Below are 12,162 nucleotides of genomic sequence, written 5' to 3' on the forward strand. Positions count from 1 at the left end.
TTACTTGTTGAGTACATTTCCAACAGGCCATGCTCAGCCATGTTGTTCTATTAAATATCTTCATGTGGTTCTCCAGGCTGGGTTAAGGAATGAAGTTCAAGTGTATTCAAATATCAACAGGAAGCAACGATGATTAGCAATAATTTTTCTTGAATACAGCTGCATTTAAAAAAGAGCTTAAAATATTTTTGCTTCCTCATTTCTGAGAACGGCACCAACACCAAGTCACTAATATATGCAAGAGAGATGAGGATCTATTCTTACTGGATGGTAAAATTCAATAAGATGTGTAACATAAATATTTTTTGAAAATTAGCTCTGTGTAGGTTTTAGTAACACATGGGAGGATCCTTAAACACGTCACAAACGATTAGTGACCAAAACCGATCAGCTAGAAACAGATGAAGCTATTAAGGAAGCTGCAAAGTGAGACTCACTCACACATACACACACACACACACACCCACACACACACACACACACACACACACACCCACACGCACGCACGCACGCACACGCACGCACGCACGCACACACACAGTTTGTCTTTATTTTTACATGGATATTGCATTGACTTCCATTCATTTTTCATTTACTTTTATAGCTCATCTGACAAAGTTGATAAACTCATGTAACACAATTTTTCTCAAAGAATATGCTAATGGCTGGAACAAACTTATATCACAGTCAGAATTACAGCGTATTGCTTTCATATAGCCCTGATGCAATGAAATTCCACATCTGACATTCAAACCACAATAAATTGTAAAATTTCTCCCTGCTTCTTCATAAATATTTTATTGACAGATTTTATTAGTGCGTGTATAATTATAATGTAACAGGAGGGCTAAAATTACAAAATAACAGCTCAGGTTGAATTTCTACTCGGTAATATGAACCTCAATAAACTGGGATGATGAAACTCTTTGCCTTTATGGTTAAACTATTAGTCTGTACCCCCATCTAGTGGCTATTAAAGGGCACTGAAGTAGATTCACTGCTGATTGGCTCTCCCTCTCTGTTATTCAAATATTCAGTTGTTTAATATTTTTGGAGATGGCAAAACAAATCATGTTTTATTTCATATTTTAAACCTTGAATTTTTAGGACAATAAATCAGGTGGCTCTCTCAGTATAATCTACTTTAATGTTGCTATGGAAATTTTATACTGTATTAAGAGAGGAAAAATTATTCTAAAACTTTAAAAATCTTTTGACTCGTTATATCCTCTCTATGCCCAGATTCAGAAGATGCTGTGCGTAAGGACTGAGATCACACAGAGACGACAGCGTCACAATAATCAGCATTTATTCAAGACAGATGCATACTATCACCAGAAAAGCACATCACAAAGCATCAGAAACCTCAGAGCACAAACAACACATGAATTTACCTGAGAAAAAGAAAAAAGACAAACAGATAGCAAAGACGTCTTTGGAGAATTGCAAGCGCAAATTTGATTTGTTACTCTGTGTGGAAAGTTTTATCTCCTTTTCTTTAAATTATTCAAATAAGGCGCATCTTTGCTCATCCAACCAGGACCTGTCTCTGACCCTCTCTCTAAAGCTATTTGCTCCCATTGTCTAAGGAGAGCTTCTCCGAACTCCTGCTGGTTTATGGCTTTCACAGATCAGTGTGAAAAGCTAGAACTTCCTACTGATTGTTTCCCAGACAGACAAAGGGCAGATCAGAGATATTGGCAAACAATCTGCTTTCACTACAGGTAAAATAAAGGTAAATAGGCCAGAATAAGTTATAAATTTTAAAACTATAGTTAGGCTATTTCAATCAAGTCATGTTAAATTTCAAAACTAGCTTATTTTAAATATATTTTCTTAACAATTGTCATACGGAAATCACACTTCTGTGCATGTAAACACTTGAAATGTTCAGATTATTACATAAGTGATGAATAATCATATTCACATCCAGTTATAGCAGTGTTTTTCAACCTTTTTTGAGCCAAGGTACATTGTTTTAATTGAAAAAATCACGAGGCACCCCACCAGCTAAAAATGCAAACAAAGATACTCTGTAGCCGCCTATATTACAAATATAGTCATTCTTATCAAAGTATCTTGAATAGGAATCAAATAAACACAAAAATGTATTTTTATCACATTTTACATTTCTTATTTCAAATTGCACTTAACATATCCACTTCAAAAATACACCTGAACAGTGCCACAACACTGTGGTGTTAAATTTAAAGAAGTTGTAGAAAACTTCAAAGTGTTTTACAAACTAATCCACAACAGTTCTTTTAGCCGGAATACAGAAAATAATTCTTATTCTGAAAGAAGCAATAATATTTGGGAAACATTTCACTTCATATTCACTGTTACAATATGAAGAGTTGCATGTACAAAATGTCAATATCTGTATATTTTACCCACCTGGTGTGAAACCTGTGCATGTTTGGATGAAAACAGCTGATTTCCTGGCAGAAATTGAAGAAAGACAAAGCTCTTCCTCAACAGCTCTCAATTTCTCTGTGGTTTTAGTTTTTATAGTAACCAGGCTTGAGAAGCTCACTTCACAGATATGTTGTGGGAAATGGACCCATGTTCTTTCCAACTACTGCTGAGCTTCACTGTCTTTTCCATCACTGTCGTCACAGTCAGGCTAGATTCAATGCTCTCACCGCTTCCTGTAACATTCATGCATCACTGATTCTCTTGTTTTAATGTAAAATGTTCTGTACCTACTGCCATCTAGTGGTAAGAAAATTACATGATTACGCCGCTAGTCACTACTACAGCAGACACTTGAAGATGGCATTATTTGCAGATAATTCATTTTCAAAAAATATTTTAAAACCAATTACCGTTTTTTTTTTTGGACTATAGCACCTTCAAAAACCATACTAGCACCTTCAAAATTTTTTTTTGAAAAAACAACAAAAAACAAAACAAAACTGGAAGCTGCTCTCGGTTTTCCACAAGGAACCAGCAGAGGGCTGCGTCCTAATAAATCTGCTGGATATATTAAGGACGCAGCACTCCGTCTCCAAAGCCGAACCATGGTTTCGTTCACACCGAGTTTACGTGCAGCCAATTTACAATCCAATAATCAGATTAAAATTACGTATCCAAGTTAAGTATTTGTGATTATTTTTAGAAAACACATATTGTTGCTCTCTTCTTTTTCCTTGGGGAGATACGTTTCATATGTAACACCAGCGACAGAAACGTAAACGATGGAGGGAAAAGAGATGCACATTTTCTAGCTGATGGATGAATTTTTCATTCAGTGATCAAATTACTCTTTCAAAGTAACTATGCCATCCATGGCAATAAACTAACTACACTATGAATCATATGTGTGTAGACCTGTCACCATAACAAATTTTGATTTTTGATAAACACTATTATTGTTGTTTTTATACCATTTTTAAGTAATAAATGTTAATGGGAAAATTATAATGCAAGAACACAATCTGAAATATCAGTAAACTTTAAATTATAATGAACATTTAACACTGCAACTGGAAGGACTTTCAAATATCCAAAATAAATAAACAAAACGACAAATAAAATGAATTTTGAAGTCTTTGTAAATAAAATTTTCCTTCAAAAAAAGCTTTAGCTGAGACCAAAGCACCAACCTGAAAGCTTTTATCATACAGTTTTTTGTAGAAAGAAAGAGAAATTAAAAGAGAAGTGATAAATCATGCCAATGGAAATTATTGAATTTGTTTTAATTTATTATGAGCACGGAGCTCGGCTCATTGTGCGCGTTGAAGCGGACACGCAGCGGCACGAGCTGACGCCGCCGCATGCGCAGCGTGTCGCAGCGCCTCGTGCATCTCTGGATCTTTGCAACTCGGTGCGGATCACGCGCGCCGCTCTCCCAGGCGGCTCCAATATAAACCTTGGGGCTGGTACAGTTTATAATCAGTTAACTCACACATTGTGATTAACATTAGAGTTGCTATCCTGGCTTCCTGGATGGGCTGGCAGTTTTGGCGGGTCTGAATCGCTGCCAACAAAAAACTCCGCTTCATCTCCAAGACGACGAACAAAATGTGTCCAGTTTTTGTCTTTTCCTTGCTCTCTTTTTTCCATCCTTCTCACTTTGCCGCTCCACTCCAATTCAAAAGAGCAGAACAAATTTTATGTTTTTTGAACAATAACCATTTTTGTTGCTAAGAGATGAGTGTGTTTACTGGTAACCAAGAGCCACTAAGTGAACTTCAGATATTTACTTTTGCAAAATTTGCCAACTGTAAATGTCTTATATCTTATCAGGTAAGCATTATTTCGAAAGAGCTTCTGTTTTATAAACTACATGTTATTAATTTGGTTTTAAGAAATAAGCGGGGTTTTTTCTGGTAACGAACTGCCACAAAGTATAAATCGAGATTTTTATTTTTGTGTTGAATGTGTTAAATACATTTATGACCAGTTACATAATATATATATATATATATATATATATATATATATATATATATATATATATATATATATATATATATATATATATATATGCGAAATTCACCAACTGCACAATTCTTGTTAGTGTAAAATAAGTGGTATTTCAAAAGAGCGGGAGAAACATATTTTTTTATCAATAAGAATCTTTGTCGCTACGCTGTTAATCTGTTGCTTAGAGATGATCGCGTTTTCTGGTAACCAAGTTCCACAAAGTTCCATAAAGTAAACATCTGAGAGAGAGCAGAAGAAATCCTATGTTTTTTCAACAATAACAATTTTTGTTGCTAATCTGTTACTAAGAGATGAGTGTGTTTACTGGTAACCAAGAGCCACGAAGTGAACTTCAGATATTTACTTTTGCGAAATTTGCCAACGGTAAATGTCTTGTATCTAATCAGGTAAGCGTTATTTCGAAAGAGCTTTTGTTTTATAAACTACTTATTATTAATTTGGTTTTAAGATATAAGCGGGTTTTTTTCTGGTAACGAACTGCCACGAAGTATAAATCGAGATTTTTACTTTTGTGTTTAATGTGTGTTTAATATAGCCTATTTGCCATTAATGACAAAAAAATTACTTTCCTGCAAAATTGACCAACTGCACAATTCTTGTTAGTGTAAAATAAGTGGTATTTCAAAAGAGCGGGAGAAACATTATATTTTTTTATTAATAAGAATTTTTGTTGCTACGCTGTTAATCTGTTGCTTAGAGATGATCGTGTTTTCTGGTAACCAAGTCCACAAAAGTTCCATAAAGTAAACGTCTGAGAGAGAGCAGAAGAAATCCTATGTTTTTTCAACAATAACAATTTTTGTTGCTAATCTGTTGCTAAGAGATGAGTGTGTTTACTGGTAACCAAGTGCCACGAAGTGAACTTCAGATATTTACTTTTGTATAAATCGAGATTTTTACTTTTTACAAACATTTCTAATGTAACTATTGCCCACATTAAAAGTAGACTTTTTCCTAAAAGAGTTGGACGTGTTTGACATCCAGCTGCCTGTGCGGATTAATTCTCCGAGAAGATAATTTTTATACTTTTAAGTGTGAGCCAGACAACTCAGCACTGTCAAGACATCATCTGATTTGACGATTCGTGGACTTTGCCCACGTAGTCTGAGTCGGGAGTTAAGAGAAACGGACAAAAATATCTCTACATGTGCAAAGCTGGTAGAGACGTACCACAAAACACTTGGTGCTGTAATTGCAGTGAAGGGTTGTTTTTTTTTTGTTTTTTTGTTTTTTTTACAAACTTTTGACTTAATGGGGCTGAATATAAATGCACAAAACCCTTTTCACATATTTTATTCCACTTTTCAGTTATTCTCTCTTTTTTTTTGTGATCATCTTTCTCACAAAATCCCCCCCAAAAATACAAACAATTGAACTTTTTGGTTGTCTTATACGGAAGCGGAAAGCAGATATTTTTTCCAGAAGGTTTTCTTAAGAAAACGGGTTCACTTCTGGTTTTCTCGGGTTAACGAGTCAATCTGAGATCACAAGATGTGAATCGGTGTGTGTGTGTGTGTGTTATATACCTGATTCCATCCACAGCGGCATGCATTTGGCGGATGGAATCACCAGTCATTAACTTGTCGTGATAACAAACCATCGCAAAAAAATTGTATGCGGAAGCAGGAAATTAAGTAGTTATCTTGGAAAAACTGTATACGTTTGTACGTCACTATATCTTGACTGTAATGACGTGTAGGTTGGGTAACCGTTATTAATTATAACAGAATAACTTAACTGCGACTTGATTTTCCAAGTTTCTCAGTTTTACGGTAAAGTTTCTGACAAGAGTCCAACCTTACAGCTCTCCTGCATTTCCCCAAGACAGATGAAAACGCCTCAGTTCCTTTCGACGTCGGTTGTTTTTCATCGAATGTCCTGTTGCCGAGGCCCCACTGCTAAAGGCTGTTCCTCTCGTCCGAGCTCCCTTTCCTGTTTTTAGTCTGCATCAGGATTTTTGAGTTTCCATTTGTCATACTTTTTAGAAGAACAAAAAAAAAAAAAAAAACAGTCCTGCGTGTAAAAGTGCCTCCATCTGGAACTGTTGGTGCGTTGTCAAAGCTGCGGTTGACTGTACATGTGGCCTATGGTTGGCTTTTTTACCAATGCTGCAACTATTAAAGAAAGAAAAAAGTCCTAGAATGCATGCCATGCTTAAGAGACTTCTGTATTTTTGTTCTTGTGGAGCACACGAGGTAAGGTTTTGACTGAAACTACTGTTACTTTTTTTAAAAAAAAGATTGACCAAAAGCACAAAAATCCATCAAGCCTAACTTGTCCAATCTCTTTTAACCTGGAGGTCGGATCAACTGCTTTCTTCAATGTGAACTCTAACAGTGGTGTTTCTTTATCTAGCAATCAATTCCTAGTCTGTTTCCATTTTATCTCCAGATGTTTTTTTAATTTTTTTCAAACGTATCTGAAGTTATCTCTCAGGACTGATTCCATTTCACCATTCCTAAAGCTCCTCCTGATCACTCTTCTTGGAATCCAGTGGAAAACAGCTTAATCTGAAGGAGCTGATTTCTGTTCGCAATTTAAAACAAGTTATAAATAACACAAACGCACATGTGGCCTTTCAAATATTTTGTTTTGCTCAAATTATCTCGTTTTCTGAAAACGTGTTTCGAGTCTCTGGCGGATTTCATGTGAAAGTCGGAGCGGGATGAAGTGCAGGCAGAGAGAAAGGAATGACATTTAGCAAATGTATTTCATCTCGAAGAACAAAAACAGCAAAGTGGAGAAATTCTGATTTATGCTGTTGTGCTCATAACTCTAAGGTTGGAGAAGTAAGTAGGACAGAACGTGAAGTCGTAATTCCAGCAAAGGCCGAGGTTTTCCACCTACGCTGGGTTCAAAATCCAACATGGCTGCAGGACGTACAAATCTCACTGGTAATTGCTGTAGTAAAACGTTAATTTGTAATTCCGATTTGCAGCATTTTGTGAAAGTATTCATACCAGTAAATCTCTAAAAGAGTCGTAAGCTAGACAGCCAAACTGTTAAAAAATGTGAAGAAAACAAACCGCGGCAGGCGCCAACGTTTTGATTTTCATCCGCCTTTTTCAAGCACTTCCAGTCTTTAATCATCCAACAGATGATGGCGGAAGTTGTGTACAGTTTAGGTTTTGTAAAGTCATCCATGATGTCTGCATGTTTGTTCTGCTTGCAGGAACGTGTGGTGCAGATGAGCGTTCTTGAAGCAGAAAGAATGCAAACGGTATGGGGGACAGAAGAAGGAATAATAGCCTGAAGATGAACACGACTGGCATGTCTTGATGTTGCAGCTGAGCTTTATCTGCAGCAAGAAGCCATAAATCAGTCGCACCAGTAAACCATCCTGTCATAGTGGGTGTGGGAGGTTTGGACGTTTGCAGCATCTGGGCTCATTTGCTGCTTTGTTTCTTGTAGTTTTCTACATTTTCCACTTTATCCTCTCAGTGGAAGGAACACCAAGTAATGCAGTTTGTCATCGGAATAAAATAAAATAAAAACGCAATAAAGTTGTTGTTTTTTTTATTGTCTGATGGCTCCGAGTCTTTACAGTATTTTCAAAGTTTAGTCAGTTCACGCTATGCCCTCTCCCTGAGGTGAAGAAGCTGCAGCATTCTCTACATATTTGTAGGCCTGAACACCAGACCGGTCGGTATTAATGTTTATACTTCAGAACTGCCAGTTGTTGTTTCGATAAAGCCGTTGTTCACTGTACTCGGGGAACGTGACGGGGGACTGCACTGACAGCTCCACAATGGCCGACAAACAGGACATCCTCCCTCGGTGCGTCAGGGCAATTACTCATCCCCTCTAAGTGCACGTGCAGCGCGTTTGTTTTTACCAATCGGAGAGCTTCAGCATGACAAAGGACCAACAATGCGACATTATTCCCGCCAAAGTGAACCGTCAACTACACTTCATAAAGCGCCTATTGTGTCCAAACACTTGCTTTGTGTTTGTATTTGAGCGTTAGTCGGGCGTGGAAACCAATCTGCGTCCTCATGCAAATGAGCTCTCTGCGATTGGCATTTTCATGCCGATTCCCTGCTTTGCATGCTTTGTGTTTCTTCGGGAGACTGACGGGGCTCACCTCTGCCTCTGCCAGATGTTGCTTTGCATTTTCCGTGGCACTCGTGCTCGGTTTCCCTTGGTGTCTTAATATATGTGTTTAGCCTGGCTTAATGAGAAGGATCTGACCCTCTTCTGCCGTTCCTCCTTCTCTGCGGGTTTGTGTGCTTTTGAGTGCTCACCCATGTAACCTCTCTCACCCCTCTCATTTCTGTCTCCCCCTTGTTTACAGGGAATTTAAAGAATGTGGTTTAGGACCTGGCAGCCCCAGCCAAGCTCCACACACACACACGGCGTCTCTCCAAACCAGGTCTACGCTCGGCAGCTCTAATGAACACAATATGGAGTGGACCACTCCTGCCCCAGGGCAGGGATTGAGCGAACAAGGGAGAAGAGAACAGTTTAATAAGGGATGGGGGTTGACGTGGTCTCTATTCAATGTTCACTGTTTTTAATTCCTTGTGTTTTTTGTTTTTTTCTTTGTTTTTTTAATGTATGTGGGTTTGTGCAAATGAAAGTTTATTGTATGTTCTTTGTAGTTTTGTAAGACTAGATGACAGCGGTTCACCCCTGAGCGTTCGGTACCAAGGGAGGCATCAGTCGGACATTAAATGGAAAAACAGATTTTTCAGGGCTCCGGTTTCATGGTCTGCCCCGGTCCCGCTGTGCGATTCCAGCCTCTCGTGGACAGATGAGCACTAAAACAGACAAAACATTCGAGTCCCTCCAAGGCCCCGTTAAACATTTGTTTCTAAACGGGTCTGGAACCTGTTAAAAGGTTTGTGAAACATCTAGAGAGACCTACAGTCTACAAATTGGGAGTCCGGAAAAGTTTGGAAAATGGACGGTCACGCTTGCTTCCAGCTGTTGGCAGACGGCAGAAACATTCGGAATTCTGGGATTTTAAATGAAAAGAAGAAACAAAAGATAAAAATAAAGGCCTTCTTTTTTTTGTTTTATTTTAGATTAAATGCCAAGATTACATTCTCTTAAGAAAATAAGAGCAGCTTCTCCGTCATAAATGTAGTTGAAGTTGGTTGGAAGCAGTGGAACGACTAGAACTGTAAATATATGAAGGCCGTCCGTAATTACAGGAAACATACACCGTATAAGCAGCGTAACATTTCACATTTACTACTCTTGAGTTTCCAACATACCAAAACTGTGAAACTACGTGTTCGCTGAAAGTTTATTGTGAAGGTTTGAGCAAGCTGTGTGAACGTTTTTGCTAGCTTCCTCAGTAGTTTTAACACGTAAACCAGCAGTGTGAGGCATCCTGCGGTTCCTTGTATTGGGAAATTAGCAGCGGTCAACATCATCAGAGAGAACCATTTCTCAAAATGTCATTGTGCTGTGTGTGCTTGAGAGACGTCTTCAAATATCCATTTGGAAGGATTCTAAAAATGCTGAAATGTTTTTGTTTTTTATTGTCATTTTCATGAAAGCATTTTAAAGGACAATTTATTAGAATAAAGTTTTGCACCACCGTGTCTTTGCAGATGGATTCAAATGAACATCGAATTGTTTTCTGTGACATGAAAGATGTTTAATTTAGCAGCTTAAAAATGATGGCTTTGCTAAACATAACTACAAATTAATTCATTTGTTTCAAATTAATAGTGGTGCCGTTTGGTACTTAATGATCTGGCTACTTCCCCGGAATATTCAAGGGTTATTGCGTCAACCAGAGTTTGGCAGTAAACCTTTAGATTTCATGAATACAGTATATACATATTCATGATATCTCTCATATATATGTGTGTGTGTGTGTGTGTATATTATACATGTGTATATGTACATATGTGTGTGTATATATGTATACATTATATATAAAGATGTACATATATGTACATATACATATGTGTATATATCTATATATATACCTATATATGCATGTATATATATACACTGCTCAAAAAAATAAAGGGAACACTTCACACAATATAACTCCAAGTAAATCAAATTTCTGTGAAATCAAACTGTCCACTTAGTAAGCAACACTGATTGACAACGGGGACCCTCGTCGGGTCAATCAGTGTTGCTTCCTAAGTGGACAGTTTGATTTCACAGATGTTTTATTTACTTGGAGTTATATTGTGTGAAATGTTCCTTTTATTTTTTTGAGCAGTATATATATATATATATATATATATATATATATATATGTGTATATATATGTGTGTATATATACATAAAAAAATATGTATATATACGCACACATCTATATATGTATTGTACATATATATATCATATATACATATAATAGACATATATGTACATATACATACATGTGTATATATATTATATTGTATTATATATACATGTATGATACATATTTGTACATATACATATAGTATATATATAATGTACACACACATATATGTCTATGTGTGTATATATATATACATGTATATATACATATATATTCATGTACATACATGTGTATATATTTATATTTATATATATATATAATATGTGTGTATATATACATACAAATACGTATATACACACATGTATATGTACACACACATATATATATATATATATATATATATATATATATATATATATATATATATATATATATATATACATATATATAGACATATATGTATACATACATGTGTATATATATTTATATTGTATGTATATATATATATGTAGATACATATTTGTACATATACATATATGTATATATATATAATATATATTATAATATATAATATATATATATATTATATATATAATAATATATTAATATATATTATATATATATATATATATATATATAATATAATATATATATATATATATTATATATTATAATAATAATATATATATAATATAAGATATTACATATATACCAATGTGTGTATATATATTATACATATATTATATAATATATACATATATATATATATATATATATATAATATATATATTTAATATATATAATATATATTATATATATATAATATGTATAATATATGTGTTGTATATATTGTATTACATATACATATATTGTACAATACATAATATATAATATTTGAAGTATATAATATATATGTGTGTGTGTGTGTGTATAAAGTCCAATAATTACATTTTGAACTTATGAAAGAGCCTGCCTAATAAAAGCATTTTCCTATATTTCTTTATTTGGGCTGAATGATGGTCACAGCTGAAATTCAGCATGGCGTGGGTAATTAATATAATGGGTAGGTAGTTAAATCTGCAGGTAAGATACCCTGCCAACTACCTAGGTGGGTAGGCAGGTACCCACCCACTCATGGTTTTATTGATATTTTTGTTCGTTCGTTCCACTAGCGGAAGAAGTCAGCGTCGGGCCGGGGGGCGGGGCCAATTACCGGGCCCCTAACGAATCACCGGGCCCCTTACATGCATTAGCTGCTGTAGTCTGTTGAGCGGGGGGAGGGGGGGAGGGGGGAGCGAAACTGAAACTGTTCACTTTAACATTAAATACATCTTTCTCAACAGGCGAGGGCGGACTTTCTCCATCTATAATCAGACATTTAAGCGACTTGAAACCAGTCCTCCCTCCCTGGCACCTCCAGACCCGGGCTCCATCCGACCCGGGCCCGGCAGCATCCGCCCCCCCCCCCCAGCCCCCCCTATAGGTCCGCCCCTGGT

General features: G+C 36.1%; 1 long non-coding RNA gene across 4 annotated transcripts in view; it reads left to right on the plus strand.

Moving 5' to 3' along the window:
- Positions 1-3,671: 3,671 nt before the first annotated feature.
- The window catches only part of LOC145548720 (uncharacterized), an 88,445-nt gene continuing 79,954 nt past the window's right edge, over positions 3,672-12,162 (plus strand). The window contains exons 1-3 of one of the 4 annotated variants that reach the window (XR_014084726.1): positions 3,672-4,251; positions 7,233-7,346; positions 7,625-10,004. This is a non-coding gene — a long non-coding RNA (uncharacterized LOC145548720). Of the gene's footprint in view, positions 4,252-4,511; positions 4,839-6,852; positions 7,347-7,624; positions 10,005-12,162 lie in introns of those variants that run through there. The other 3 variants (XR_014084725.1, XR_014084723.1, XR_014084724.1) reach the window with 3 other exon arrangements.

Source organism: Poecilia reticulata, chromosome 18, assembly GCF_904066995.2.
Source record: "Poecilia reticulata chromosome 18, P_reticulata-male-v2, whole genome shotgun sequence".
In the NCBI taxonomy this organism is placed as follows: domain Eukaryota; kingdom Metazoa; phylum Chordata; class Actinopteri; order Cyprinodontiformes; family Poeciliidae; genus Poecilia; species Poecilia reticulata.